General features: G+C 41.0%; 1 long non-coding RNA gene across 2 annotated transcripts; it reads right to left on the minus strand.

Moving 5' to 3' along the window:
• Positions 1 to 4,258: 4,258 nt before the first annotated feature.
• On the minus strand, positions 4,259 to 15,663 carry LOC307218331. Of its 2 annotated transcripts, none has more exons than XR_013839907.1 (4): positions 15,446 to 15,663; positions 7,683 to 7,759; positions 5,310 to 5,433; positions 4,259 to 4,345 (listed from the first exon to the last, which is right to left on the minus strand). It is a non-coding gene; the product is annotated as an uncharacterized lncRNA (long non-coding RNA). The 2 variants fall into 2 exon arrangements; XR_013839908.1 differs by lacking the exon at positions 15,446 to 15,663 and adding an exon at positions 8,224 to 10,217.
• Positions 15,664 to 15,667: the final 4 nt, after the last annotated feature.

Genomic DNA, 15,667 nt, shown 5'->3' on the forward strand with positions numbered 1-15,667 from the left:
CACCATGCCTTTAGAAAGTTTGAGCTCTTGCCAGGGCCTACTTTTTTGCCTTTATTGTGCTAGGCAAATATATTTTCATTCTCCCAGGCCTTTTAGACCTTTTAAGTCACAGTGAAAGGTTTTTTTTTGTTTTTGTTTTTTTTTACTAGTTCTGGCCTATCAAGTTTTTATTTATATTGTTTCTGCTGTTTCTTGCTCTTCAGGATATTTTTATAGTTAAGCATCTTGTGTGCTGAAAGTTTGGGACAGAAATTTAATGTAGTAAAAAAGAAAAGGAGAAAGGAATTATTATCATGTTTATATTATTAATTGCATTCAGAGACTAATTTACTGTGTTTCAGATGATGTCTATGAGAGAAAGGGAGTGATGCTTAAATCTTAGTATTTTAGTTTTATACCAAAAGTCGCCCCGCCCATGCACAGATGTTAACTCCGAGGAGCGTTCACTTATTAAGAACTTGCCTTAAATGGTATTGTGGCCAAGACAAGGATGTTGCAAATAGAACTTCCACCTGATGCTCTTAACAGTTCTGTGTGGTGCAAAGCACTTCAAGTTAACTTTCTTGAAGTTAGAATACTTTCTTCCATTTTGGCAGGTTAAAAAGGATGCAGTTACAGGCGATGTAAGCCAGTAGTTGAGAAGTGATTGTCTTCTGCCTTATGAATATTGTGCTTACTGCTTTCTTTTCATCATACCTTACTTACTTGCAAATCTGTAAATAAACCATTTTAAATTTACTGTAAGATTTTTGCTCTGTCTCTTTTGAAGGAAACTGACTCTATTAACACTGCCCAGTATGTCTCAGTGCTCAGGAAAGAGGAAGCAACATTATATTTTAAAATGAGTGCAGTCCCCCCCCCCCATTCTGGTATATTATTCAGTTTACAGCTAAGGGAACACAATTGCCTCAGTAACTTATGCACATGCTCTCACACTTATTTTCAGTTAACCTCTGTTTAGCAAACCTCCTGCTTAAAAATAATAATGATAAAGAAGCTGCTTATTTAGGCCCTTTCCAAATCTTGTCATTGTATAATTAGATTATTGGACTAGAGCACTGTTTTTCCTTTGGCAGAAGTGGGATACAAAACCTGTGCAAAATTATTTAAAAGCCTTTTAGACCAGAAATCTCAAACTATACCATTATTTTGGGATTATGCCAGAAAAACTTAAAAGTTGCCAAAGTGCTGCTAATAGCCTCAGCTGTTAAGAGTCATCATTGAATTAAGTATTAGAATAAAGCAAAATATGTTTGTGGAATTGCCACTGAAGTTTAAGATCTTCAAAGGCTCCTTCCATGAAAAAATGTCTCTGCATAAATGGCAACTTAGCACCAGTCTCACTATGATTTTTAGATTTGGCATTCTAGATTGACTTTTAGTTTGAAGCAGGCTATTTGTCACAGAGTTCCCAAGCTTTGCTCACGTTAAATCTTCACCGGCAAGAGAAAGTAAATCTTTTATGGGTAACCATAAAATTGGCATTTCCTATTTTGACTCGCTTTTTGACCAGGCAACCTGAAATAACATTCTTTAATGTAATTTTTGGAAGACACGTTAAACCAAGGGTAAAACAAGGCTCTAAGGCACTGTCCATATCCTTTTCAAGTTTTGGGCCTTTGGAATGCAGTATCTTTCCACTGCTGTCAAGTTGCTATATGACATAGCATGTGCATTGCTTGACAAAGTCTCCCACTTTTGATTCTGCCTACATTTTAATGCAGAGACCAGCAGAATTTGGAAAGCATTTGTGCTTCAAGTAAACAGATTCTGGGAGGAGCTCAGGGTGTTCTGCTGCTGCTGCTCAGCCATGAAGAGGGTACAGACCTAGTCCCCTCTGCACCAGATCCCACCCTCTCCTCTCTCAAACCCCACCCTCTTTTGCAGAGGCAAGTGCTGACAATTGCACTCATCCTTCAGTCCTTGCTCTCCCTGGCAACATGCCTAGAAGTCTAGATCTTTGCAACAGAATGCGCAGTGGGGGAGGGTGAAAACTCTAAGCAACTCCTATTCTGATTACAAGCTTTTCCTACCTGTGATTAGTCAGAAATAATAGCCTAAAGTGGTGGAACTAGAAATATACTGTTAATTTGAGAAGTATACCCTTTAAAAAAAACCTGGCAAAGCAGAGGGCTCTTAATTTACCCAGTACCTGCTACTAACTGTGATGAAGATGATGTCATTCTCAGAATGTGACAAAGGGCTAATAGTATATGCAGTAAAAACAATGAGTCAACAGTTTCTATGCCCTTGAGGTCAAACTTTCCACAGATTGAAAGTAGCCTATTCTTTTTTTACACACAGGATTTGCAGTTATTAGCTACTGCATAATAAAGAAATGTGCAATGTCAAGATAACAGAGGAACAAAACTTTTTTTGTTCAAAGTAGAAATCCCTGAAAGTGTTTACTGTGACAAAAAAAAAAAGGTAAGAAGAAAACATTCAAACGTTTTAGAAAACTAATTCTTGAGCCTTTGCCTCTCAAAGCAGTGCTAAGAAATGCTGTGCTTCAAAAAGCAATGATATACATATGCAGAGTTGCAATATGCAACCTCAATAATTCTGAGAACCCAACTTCCTGTAAGGTTGAGAGGAGAGGTTCACTGTTGCTGTTTCAATGGCTTCATCAGCTCCATCTCTATGTGGGAGTCTTCATAAATATCAAACAGAGCTTTTGTTTTCAGCAGTACAGGGTAAGAAGCTGCTCATTTCTGAAGATGTTTTTGATTATGGCCATCGGTTTTGGTTGCTTGAAAGACAGTTAAACCGTGAGTCTTGTCCGTTATATTTACTCAGAAGCAAGTCCCACTGGTTTCATTGGAGCTTACTTCCAGGCAAGACTGCAGCCTTGAATGTGAAAAATAACATCAAGTAATTGGATGAACCTCAATGCCTCATTAGCTTTTATTTGTAATAGACCTATGTACAGTGGTACCTCAGGTTAAGTACTTAATTCGTTCCGGAGGTCCATACTTAACCTGAAACTGTTCTTAACCTGAAGCACCACTTTAGCTAATGGGGCCTCCCGCTTCTGCCGCGCCACCGGATCATGGTTTCTGTTCTCATCCTGAAGCAAAGTTCTTAACCTGAGGTACTATTTCTGGGTTGGCGGAGTTTGCAACCTGAAGCGTCTGTAACCTGAAGCATCTGTAACCCAAGGTACCACTGTATTTGGTGAAATATTGTCTGTCTTTTGTATTAACTAAAAATTAACTAATTTGTTTAATGCCAATTGCACTCTAATTTTTCATACCACCATAACAGAAAATAGGGATGGTGGAGCAAGACCGTGGGGATGAGAGAAGTAGCAGGAGCCAACATTCTGTCAGTCTGGATTACTGATATCTGGTTAAGAAGAAAACGTATATAAGACGCATTTAGCATCTTGCCTATACAGACCTCTGGGTGTTTAGTTCTGTTTGTTTTTTGTTTTATACAATGCCTGTAAGGATTGTTCTGCTCTATAGCAGCAACTAGTAACTAAACTGAATGGACATATTAAAACTGAATGAAGGCATATTGGCAGCCATGTTTATGTACTGTTGAGTCCATTCTATCACCCTCATTAATTTCTTTATGGCCTCTAGGGAAGCCACACTCAACTTGCTCCCAGTTAAAGCTTGCATTTTACAAAGGGTGGTGGTATCTGGTCATGTCATGGCTCACTGACTTGCTTAAATAAATTGATTTCCCTGGATCTGTTCTGCTTCAAATCCCAGGCATGAACTTTACTAGCTGACCTTACAGGGTTCCTCTGATGATAAAATAAGAGAGCAAAAGGAAAGGTGGCTATAAATATTTTTTGAAAAAATTGTTTTGTCTGAAAATACTTAGTAAAATACCACCCAATATATATAACTCATCTAACAATATGTTCCAGTAATTTACTAAGTGTGTACTCGAGAAGAACGATAGCAAACAGTTATAACATGCTTTACAAATTGTTGCTGCCGATTTCCTTTTCATTTAAAGTGGCTTTTCTTTCATTATTTCATTACAGATTGATGCTTTATTGAGCAAGGAATGAAATCTGAAAAGGTTGTTGTAACCACAGCATTGAAAAAAGCAGCTTCCACAGTTTCATCAACAAATCCAGTACTATTTGGCTCTGCTGCTATTTGTCAGGTAACCAAATTTATCAACCCAGAAAAGCCTAGGATTTCACTAGCTCAGATTGGCCAGGAAGGCCCATTTCACCCCAAATAGGAGGAAAAAGACACCAGTTGTGTTGTCATAGCATCAGAGCCAGGGTCTTCGTTCCTGGTCCTGTGAACTGCTGTGCCCATGACGCAGCTCATGGGATTGTTATGAAGAAATTTCCTCTTATAAATGCCACAGAAGGTGTCTGTAAAAAAACACAGTAAAGAATCAGGCTTTCATTTAGCTGCTCAACTATGGTTAGAGAAACCTAACTTGAGCCATGCAGGTGTTAATGTTTGCATTACATCTAAAAAAAGAAAGAAAAACAATCATAAAGATTCTTTGGCACCCAGGCCTAAATGGCATGTATATGGAACTAAAGGTCAGTTCGCACAACCCTGGAAGCACAGCAGAGTGTGGGCTGACTGAAGCAGCGTTACAGGGTTGCCCAAGGTACCCTAGTCATCAGAGTACATTGCCATGAGTTCAGTTTGCCAACAATTTCATGTGTCTCTAAAGACAAGTGTGTGCTTTCCTAGACATTCCCTCTTATAATATTTATTTTATTATTACATTCATATACCATCTAAAGGTGGTGTACATGGTTCTCCTCCTCCCTATTTCATCCTCACAACAACTCTGTTGTGGGAGCTTCATATCTGCTCAAGGTGCTATTTGTCTTTTTTAAAAAAGAAAAGGAATTAAATTTTCTTTTAGTTTTGATTTATTTATTTATATTATGTGCATTTTCTTTCTTTTGTTAAAATCAATATGGGGTGGGGGGTGGGAACAGAGCCTAGCTCTTGGAGATATGTCATTTCAAGTTAAAATGATTCCGCTCACAGCTATGTTATTCCCTGTTTTGCTGCTGTTATGTAATAGTGAGAGAAAACAAGAGAATACACAGTATATGCTTTGGATCTGCATACACTCATAATGCAAACAGTGCTTTGTAAGATTCATTTTTTATGCTTGGTTACTGTCAATTAACAGTACACTTGTCGCATAAACTTTAATGTGTTCCTACAGCAATCTGCATCGTATTGATATATTTTTTTTAAAGAGTATGGCACTTTGAAAAAAATGCTTTTCAGATAAATGCACAAAACAAACATCTCAAATCAATTAATAACATAAGAAAACTATGCTGGAACAGACCAATGGCCTACCTAGTTCATATTCCAAGAGGCCAAATAGATGCCTCTGGGAAGACCACAAGCAGGACATGGGCAGAATAGCAGTGTCTTGCTCATGTTCCCCAACCAGCAACTGGTATTCAGATGTGTACTGCCTCTGTTAATGGGTGATATATAAACCAACAGTGATGTTTGTGATGGGGCAGGCTCATGCTTCAAACATGGTAGCATTGCAGCTTGCCTGGATGTGCTGTGGGGCAGCCAGGTGAGGGCTACACAGGTGCACCTGCGGCAATGCTGGATTGGGCAGTGGCAGCCTCTCTGGTGCCACTGTGCAGGTCCAACCTCACCAGCACTTTCCCCTGTTTGAGTAAGCAGTTGTTCATGCTGGTTTTGGGAGGGTGGCTCCATTGCATCACATGTGCTGCCACTGATGTAGCCCTTACGACCAGTAGTTATTGATAGCCTAATCCTCTACGAATTTGTCTTATCCCCTAGTAAAGAAAACCAAATTGGTTTTCATCACTACACTTTGTGTAGGTGGATTCTGCACAATGTGAGAAGAATTATTTCCTTCTGACATGTACTGAGCTTCTTACTGTTCAACCTCATGGGATGATTCTGGGTTCTAGCATTATGAGGGGAGAAGATAAATTCTTTTTCCACTTTCTCAGCACTATGTGCAATTGTATACCCATTTATCATGTCCATTTGCCTTTTTGTGCAAAATCCTTTTTAATGTATGGCGATCAGAACAGTTGGTCATTCCTCCACAAAGAACTGAATAGTAAAAGAAATTCCAATAACTGCTAAATATCAGCATGAGTCACTTTGGAAACTTTTAGATAAAACTCATTTGACCATCTCTAAAATATTTGGTGTGATGTTGCTTCTGTTTTATAATATAGAACAACTATATTTATTCCACTGTAAAAAACAGAAAAGGAATAAAATAGCACAAAATGAGAAAGGACATTTTGTATTTTGTTCTAACCTGTTTGCTTAAATGCTAGTGTGTGCCGGATCATGGCCTTAGTGATTACATTGGTTAATTAATATTTATTATTTTAGTGATAGCAATTGTTTGCATGTCACATTGAATATAATTTTGCCAGAAAAGCCATCTAGAAGTTTTTTGTTACTTAGTTTAACAAGAGAAAAAGAGTTACTGTAACTTGGTGGCCTTTGTTAAGAGTACATTACTTCAGAAATATCTTGCTGTAACCTGATCCAAAACACCCACCCACCCCACTCACACACGAAAACAAAGATCACCACAGCCAATCACAAACAAACAATCACACCCTAGGCCAACCCCAAACTCTCTCACCACCAAAGGAACACAAGTGAACAACACAAACAACGCTGACACCAAACTCTGCATACATTAAGCATAATAGAAACACCACCACCTGACCCCACCCCCATCCATCTTCCCTCCCTCCACCCCCTTTCTTCCCCCCCCTTTTTTTTTCTTCTCCCCCTAATGCCTCAACAAATGAAACGGATTTGTAAAAATGTTACATGGGGGGGGGAATACGAGGCATTACACTTCTGTAAAACAAGAAAATCCTAAATAATATATTTTTTTTTAAAAAAAAAGAAAAATCTTGCTTTTCTAATACAGTAACCCAATATATTTTATATTACGTGCTTTTATTTGCATAGAGTATTTACTCATTATTAACCTTTGAGCCTTATTCTCTATTTTTTAAAAAACCCTATACAATGCCAATTTTTTAAAAAAAAAAATACTCTGGAGGTTAAAATAGCAAGTGCTGTATACAATATGCCCTTTCCCCTTCCTTGAAGCATAAAAAACCTATTTGTACTTGAACTGAGACACCAGTGTAGTTGCTTATTAAACCACTAAAGCTACACAAGCTAGAGGAAAGTCTAAGAATCAGGGTTTCACACACTGTCTGCATGGATTGTATAATCTCAATAACACAATTGTGTTCTGTTTGGCAATTGCGTCAAATGAAGAAATATGCTATTGGGAATCTAGTAATGACAAAAACAATAATGAGCCATATGGCAGATTGTTTATATTTCCCCAGGGCATGCAATAGCTATATTTCTGACATACACACAAAGACTGTTATAGAATACTGTCTTTTCAAGTGAAGAAATAAAAAAGAGCAGATTGTGAAAAAGCAGATTACTGACAGTTTTCCTTGTAACTTTAAAACGGAAAGCATTATTGAAATGAAACCAGTTGAGCAAATCTAAGAGAGTTGCATTTGGCCTCAATATTTTTGGTGAGAGGAAGCATACACATCAGTGCTATGTCCTTCTATACAATCTTTGATGCAAAGAGAGTCAAGGCTGAAGAAGCTTTATGATAGCTGCAGGCAGATGAACCCAGAGGGATGTTTCACAGCTAGCCTCACAAACGTAACTTACACAACGAAGGTGCTGGAGAAACAAAGCCAGCAACTGCCTTTAAAGTTGCATCTCAACTGCTATCTTGAATATTTGGTCTGAAAATAATAACAGCAACAATTGTTATTTGGGGTTGAGTTTCATTCAGCCCTTTAGAACAGATTTGGGGAGAGTGTGGGTCATGTGGGCGAGAGCAGGGCCGGATTTAGGTTTGATGAGGCCCTAAGCTACTGAAGGTAATGGGGCCCTTTATATGTCCACCTGTCCTTTGTCAACAACAAATTGTTGCTGTTTTTGTGTGTTGAATATATGCTGTAGGGTAATTTATGGACCTAATAGGTATCTAAAGCCATTTTATTTGTTTTTTATGTATACCCAGGTTTTTTTCCTTTAAAATTTTTGGGGGGCCCCGAGAGAGTGGGTCCCTAAGCTGTAGCTTGTTTAGCTTATACGTAAATCCGGCACCGGGCGGGAGGAGGAAGAGAGAGTTTTGTGGCGTTAAGCATAAATCCTTGCTCTGACAGGGCATAGTTGGATACTTCCCAGTACTGATAATTTATACCTTGCCCTCCTTTTGCAGTAGCAATACTTTGGGCATCTTACAAGCTGCTAAAATTACCAAATAAACAAACCCCAAAAGAATAAACTACTAAAATATAAAGAGAGACAAGTGCTGAGGATAAAAACTTCTCAGGCAGGAGTCTAGTCCACTAAATACTATTGAAAATGGCAGGCCAGAAGCCTGCCAGAAAAGAAATGCCTTGACTAACTGACAAGAAAAAAGAGAGGGGGAGAGAGAGAGAGAGGGGGGGGTCCAACCCGACCTCCACTGGCAGCTCATACAAGGGCCTCTTTTGCACCCCAACTGACAGGGCACCCCCCAATGTATATAAAACATAGTTCCCCTTGTGTATGTTTTATTTTACATCAGAGTGCCCTAGGCCTTGTTCCCATATAGCAGTGTGAGAAAATGGTCTCCTTCCTACCCATGATATTTGCTCAGTTTTTTAATTCTCAGAGGCCTATGGATAAGAGTATGAATTATCCACGATGAGTCTAGCATCAAACTGATCTACTTCACCAGAAACAGTCAAGAGCCATCAGTCAATAGCCTGCTTGGGCCTGTATCCCAAGCTAGTCACTGAGTCGGCTTGTGGGTTTTATCAGATGCCACTTTTTAAGATGAGTCAAGCAGCATAAAATATGCAACAATGCGCTTAACAATACCTGTTGTCAGTAGAGTTTGTCATTTGACTGGCATAGATTATTTGGCACTGTGTGAGTGAAGTTTATCTCATTTGTGTCATATTAGTAACTAGTGGTTCTACTGAGAATAGACAAAACAATAATATTTAGGTTTCAAGGATTTGTTAACACTGTAGTAGGCTTAGAATACTACTCTTGTGTTTTTTAGAAAATAAAATAAAATTAAGCAAATTTGCAATGTACAGTAACTGGGCCAGATTCAACTAACTAGGTGTGCTTGTGGGAGTCAGCACAGCAAGTCCTGATAATGCAATGGGACTTTCTCCTCTTTCTTCCCTCTGTGCATCCTGTACACCCCCCTCCCCTCTCCTCTCCCTAGAACACTGTCAGTGCAAGCTCTCCTTCCCCCTCTACAAAGTGGTTGGAAGAGCACTGTGTTTAATTCCTCCTACTGCTTCTCAGCTTTTCAGTAATTAATACAGTTAGTTTGGTTTTATCTGCATAGTAGCCATAGGCCTTAACAGAAATTCAAGATACAATGTACGCATCTATGGAGACCTAGTTTTCACACAAAGAATATTTCTATCCATGGTATTCATGTCCATATTTACAGTGTTACAGTTTTATTCTCAGATTCTTTTGGGTTGCTGAACCGTTGAGTGACTGGGATGAACTGAAATGACAGCTCTATAACAATATGGCTGTAGTGGAATCCCCTTTTGTAAGGGTGGCAGGAAACAAACGGCAGTATCGACAAGACCAAATTGTCCCTGAGTTGAGTCTGTGCCAACAGCTACTGCCTCTGAAATTACTGCCTTTTTACTTCTTCAGCCAAGGTGGTTCCTGGAAGTCTATTTGCTTTAAGAACTGTATGCTGCTAACACATGTAGTGCATTCTGACTAAAGAGGCAGTACCTAGACGGCAGGCCGGCCTTCTCCTTTCTCCTTGATTTCTATATAAGCTCTGAGCATCAGCATATTATGATATTAGCTACTAAGGGAAATTGATGTGGGGTTTGTGTTTTCCTCCTGAGATATAGAGGCTCCAAGTACAGAGAAAAAACAGCTGACCCCTCACAGGCTAGTCCTAATTTCTTCTGCCCCCTGCCACTGCTATTTGTAATTAAAAACAGAGGTATAGTCATTCATTTCCATTGTAAATGGTAGTTTGCCCTCAGCCTGGAAATCAATGCTAATACAGTGGTACCTCGGGTTAAGTACTTAATTCGATCTGGATGTCCGTTCTTAACCTAAAACTGTTCTTAACCTGAAGCACCACTTTAGCTAATGGGGCCTCCTGCTGCCTCCAGAGCACAATTTCTGTTCTCATCCTGAAGCAAAGTTCTTAACCCGAGGTACTATTTCTGGGTTAGCGGAGTCTGTAACATAAAGTGTATGTAACCTGAAGTGTATGTAACCCAAAGTACCACCGTATTATAATAAAATTGACTCCCAGTTTGTGTTATTTTGTTCTTTTTGCTGGTGACCTGTTTTTGCAAATTATAATCCATTTATTTTAATTGTAATATGTAGACATTGAAACAGTTCGTTTTTAAAAAGTGGGAAATAGATATCATATCTACCAATATACTTGTACTTATTTCCTGTGTTTAGATGTAGCCGCAGTAATCCTAATACCACAATGACTAGAACGTATAGCTGAAAGCACAGCCCTCTGTAAATCATCATGTATCAAAATGAAATATACACATCCTACAGGATGCTGCTACAACTCTAAATTCCTTCCTGTTAGCAATATGTGCTGCACTAAGCATTGGCCATGGAACTTCACTACTGTGAAATACACTGCAGTATAAAACAAGTAAGCTATCACCAATAATTATTATTTTTCTAAATTGTTACAAGTAAAAAATGTTCTATAGTCATAGAGACTGTGGGTGTTTCCAGATCTGGCAGCACTTAGTCCTGGCCTATTCTTATTTTGTCATTGCAAGCTGTATGAGGAATTGCACTTTTCTTTTCACATATTGAGAGTTATAGCTATCTCTCTCTCTCTCTCTCTCTCTCTCTCTCTCTCTCTCTCTCTCTCTGTCTCTCTGCTTTCTTCTACATTCCACAGAGGGTGTCAAACAACTGTGTGGATGCCAAAGGAACAATTAACCAGAGTATGCCATTTTTTATGCCATTTGTTCCAGATCAATTTTAAAAAACAATTTCTGAAGTGCTCTTTAAATTTCTAAGCTATCGTTGATACTTTGGCATTAAGGAGGAAACAGTAAAAGTGGGAGAGGGGATTCATGTGTTGATAAAATGGTGTTAACTGGAAAGGCTCTGTGTTTGCGTGTGCACACACACTGTTCTTATTAGGTTTTAAATATGTGCTAAAGTACTTAAAAAAATTAAGTGTCTATACTACGTAGCAAGCACCTTCCCATATGCAATCTTGATATTTAACAGAGAATGGACCTCTTGAAATTGTCCTGAGTTTGAATTGTTTTGGGCCCACAGAGACAAGTTATTAGCAGCTGATCCCTAGCCTGGAACTTTGTATCTGGTGACAAGCCAAAGCTTAGGCTAGGAATTTCCCCCAAATGCATATTGTAGTGATCGGAGATGATGAGTGCAGAGCCATTTCAGTTTTCTGTTTGTAAGTGTTTGAATTCCATGTTTTATGCATTTTGCAAATGCAGTTTTTAAAACTGATGTTTGTCATCTTAAGCCTAAGGGATAGGGTGGGTGTGAAATCAAACTAAATGATATCTTAATTCCATATAATATTTAATCATTAACAATAGCTCTTTACAGTGTGTTTATGTCTAATAAATTATTGTTACATTATGCATTTCTCATCTGTGTGTGTGTGTGTGTGTGTGTGTGTGTCTGTGTGTGTAATATTACAGTCCTTGGCTTAAGAGTGAACAACATGATACACCCAGAGTCAAGATCATATCCCCTTCTGTTTTATTACTTGTTTGACAGAGCACCACCTTGTGGACAATAAAAAGCTACTGGTAAAAGTCAGTTAAGATCATCACCACTCTGCATTTGGTATATATTTTTTAACTATTTCAGAAATGATACTGTACATTATATTCAATACTAAAGTAGCAGAGCTATAGAATGAAAATCTATGTTAGGGTTAGGGTTATTTGAACTCCGGTTCTTGAAGCCATGTACCGCTGTTCCTAAATGAGATGACAAAAGGCTGAAAAGCTACAAAAATGGAGAGAACTCTGCAAACAGAAAACAAGCCGATTAGTTCTAAAGGACAAAAGTGAAAGTTATTAACAATTAAGAGGCATTTGAGTTCCTTTACATTGTACATTTTTCACTAAAGTCTTTCCCAGAAGACCTACACAATGGTAATTTCGTTCCTCTAATTACTAATAAGTTTATGTTTATGTCTGGCTTATCAATCTTAGTCAACCTTTTGGCTCCTTGTCATGTTGCATCAGGTCTAGTATGGCAAGATATATAGATGAAATCTTTATATTTTTACTTACCTGTGGAAAATAATACCTATACTGGTCAGTGGTGCTACTCACCACTGTTCATGGCAGTCTTCAGCCCTCTGTAAAGCTGAACAGGAATTACCCGTTTATTAAAAATCTAGAACATTATGAAATCCAAGGAATTGCAGGGGAAATAGCCTATGTCAATATGGCAGGGCCACAGTGTATTACGGCTTGCTCTTGGAGTGGCTGGGACTTTGGGGGGTATTTGTATTGGCTCTTCTTCAATGACTATTGGGTTTCCTGTTGGGTTGGTGGTATTTTTCCTGCATGAATAATTTTCCTTTACACCAGACTCTGGGTGTTGTTTAAATTTTTTGATACACTGCTACAGTTTAGTTGTATTAACTTTTCAGATGTCTGATTTTTCAAAGTACAAGTAGTTTTACCATTCAATTGAAATCCTGTTCACATTTACTTGGGAGTAAATCAGCAATCATGTTTTCCTTCTGGGAGCTCAGAGGAGATGCTCACAAGTCTTTTAAAATCAGCTATGAAGAGGCTTGAGTTGTCAAACAAACTTCCATGGTAGTGAGACCATTATGGGCCAAACTGGACATGACAAGAAATCAGTGATTGCAATTTTTATGTAAAAGTTATAAAATTAAAAACAGCAGCTCCTGCAAGCCTAGGCCTGAATTAAAACTGCACCACTGGGGGGGTGGGGGCTTAAATCCTTCTTAAGATGATATTTGCCATGAAGTGGGGTGAATTGGAGTTATGTTAGGAAGGCCCAGGAGGTCTGAGCCTAATTAAATAAAAAAGTCATCAAGTGTGAACGCCCTCTATGGAGCCCAATTGTGCTTTTTCTTTTACAGCCTGCTTGCTGGGTCAGGTGTCCAAATTGTAATGTTTACACCAGCTGCCCAGCCTATAGCCTTGCTTCTACCTTCTTGTTATGTACTGAGTTGAATAGGATCCAAACTGCAGCAGTCTGATTGGTCCTAGAACAATAGGATTCAGAATGCAGCAGTCTGATTGGTCTTAGAACAATGCAGCAGTATGATTGGTTGGCAGGAACCACCCAATCATGCTCCAGATATAAGTGAATCCACAACCTGATTGGCTTACAGTAGAATTCCAGAATTAGCCAATCATGTGCAGCCCACTGAGTAAATAATGTATATAAAGCAGATACTTTGGGGGGACATTCATTCATTCCTTCTCACCACTATGAGCTGAATAAAGAGCATGAAATCACTTTGCGACTCTGAGTATATTTCACTGGCGACGAAGGTGGGATCCCGCTGAGCTGACTGCCACACACAGCACCGCAGCACCGCCACCTGCCGCACCGCTGCCTCGCACCGTGTATCCAGGCTTCAGCTCCGGGACACAAGGAACTCAGAATGGCAACCGACAGCAGCTTCTCGCCGTTCAACCCAGCATCTGGAGACTGGGAAGCGTACGCCTCCCGTTTCACCTTCCTCCTAGAAGCCAAAGGGGTCACCGATGAAGAAGACGCCAAGAAGAGGGCGATATTCTTCAGCATCTGCGGAGCGGAGACGTTTGAAATCGCCCGGGCTCTCCTTGCACCTGAAGACGTCGCTACTGTTCCATACAAAACAATAATGAAACAGCTGAAGGGGCACTTTTCGCCGCAGCCCTCAGTGGTGGCTCGTCGAAATGCCTTCTACGCAAAGCGGCAAGCCCCTGGGGAAACCATAACTGGGTTTGTGACCTCTCTCTGCCAAGCTGGCCGGTTCTGCAACTTCTCAGAGCTGGAGAACATGCTTCGTGACTGCCTCATTGGTGGCCTGAAGGATGAGAAGCTGCAACGACGCCTCTACGCTAAGAAGGACCTAACGTTCCAGGTCGCTCTGGAGGAGGCCCTGGCAACGGAAGCTGCCAAGAGGTCGACGCAAGAGGCACGGCCGAGCCTGCCATCCCAACCGAGGGTCCACCACGAAGACCTCACCGACGACTCAGGATTGGACAGGGAGGAGGTGCACCGAGTACAGCAGCGCACTCAAGCAGCCCACATACCACAGCTGCCTCGACGAGAAGGAGGGAACTGCGCAAGCTGCGGGGAAAGTCATGAGAGGAGGACCTGCTGTTTCCGCAATGCAGAGTGCAGGCAGTGCAGAAAATCGGGACACATCGCCCGGGTGTGTCGAGCTCGGCCCACCCGACGCCAAGCATCAGATGACCAATCCAAGAGCCCCAGGTCCCGGGGCCCAACGCACCAAGGCAACTCAACGGAGCTCACGGACTTCCAGGTATACCAGTTGCCCCACCCCAACGTAGAGGAAATTTATATAGAGGTACAGATAGAAGGGGCCCCATGCCGCATGGAGCTTGACACAGGTTCAACTCTATCCATAATCTCAGCAAGGACCTTAAGGAAACTGTGTCCTACTGGGGGGCCCAAACTCAGGCCGGCCCCATTCACCCTCCGGGACTTCCAGAAACGTAAGGTCCCCACAATGGGGGTGGGGACCTTCAGGGTGCAATACCGAGGGCGGATGCGGCAACTGGACTTGCTTGTGGTCAAGGGCCCCTACATTAGCTTACTGGGATTGGCATAGTTTGGACCACTGGGGCTAGCCATCACCGGGGTGAACCACACTACCTTACAAGTGGACGTGGACGCCATATGCAAGGAATTTCCAGGGGTTTTCGATGGGAAATTGGGACAGTATACGGGCCCCCCCATTGCTCTACAGCTTGACCCCGCAGTACGACCGGTCAGGCTCAAGGCCCGCCGGGTCCTGTTCGCCCTGAAACCCCGTATAGACGAGGAATTGGACCGGCTCGTGGAGCAAGGAGTGCTGGAACTGGTGCCTAATGCCCCCTGGGAAACCCCAATCGTCACACCCGTCAAGCCTAATGGTTCAGTCCGCATCTGCGCAGACTACAAATGTACCATAAACAAGGCCCTCACGGCCCATGCATACCCAGTTCCAGTGGTCAGCCATGTCCTTGCCACCCTGGCTGGGTCGAAAATTTTTGGCAAGCTGGACTTGGCCCAAGCATATCAACAGCTGCCAGTAGATGAGGCCACAGCAGAGGCACAGACGATTGTGACGCACAGAGGAGCGTTCAGATGCCATTCATCTTTCCCTGCCACCTTATTCTCTCCTCCACAGATTCCCAGGTACTCACACAGAGGAATAATACATTGTAGGTGATGTAGTTGCTTCTGTATTTCCATATAGAGATTTTCCATCCTATCAGCATCCCCGCTGATTATTACAGCCCAATGAATTCAAGTGTGTTTGGGAGCTGCAAAGGCTCCCCTATAGATCTGTGTGATAAAAGCTCTAGAAAAGGCTGCTCCCTTTAGGGTGGTCTGTAGCAGCAGTAAACTGGTAATGAAAATATTAA

The sequence above is a fragment of the Podarcis cretensis genome (assembly GCF_951804945.1).
Source record: "Podarcis cretensis genome assembly, chromosome: 6".
In the NCBI taxonomy this organism is placed as follows: domain Eukaryota; kingdom Metazoa; phylum Chordata; class Lepidosauria; order Squamata; family Lacertidae; genus Podarcis; species Podarcis cretensis.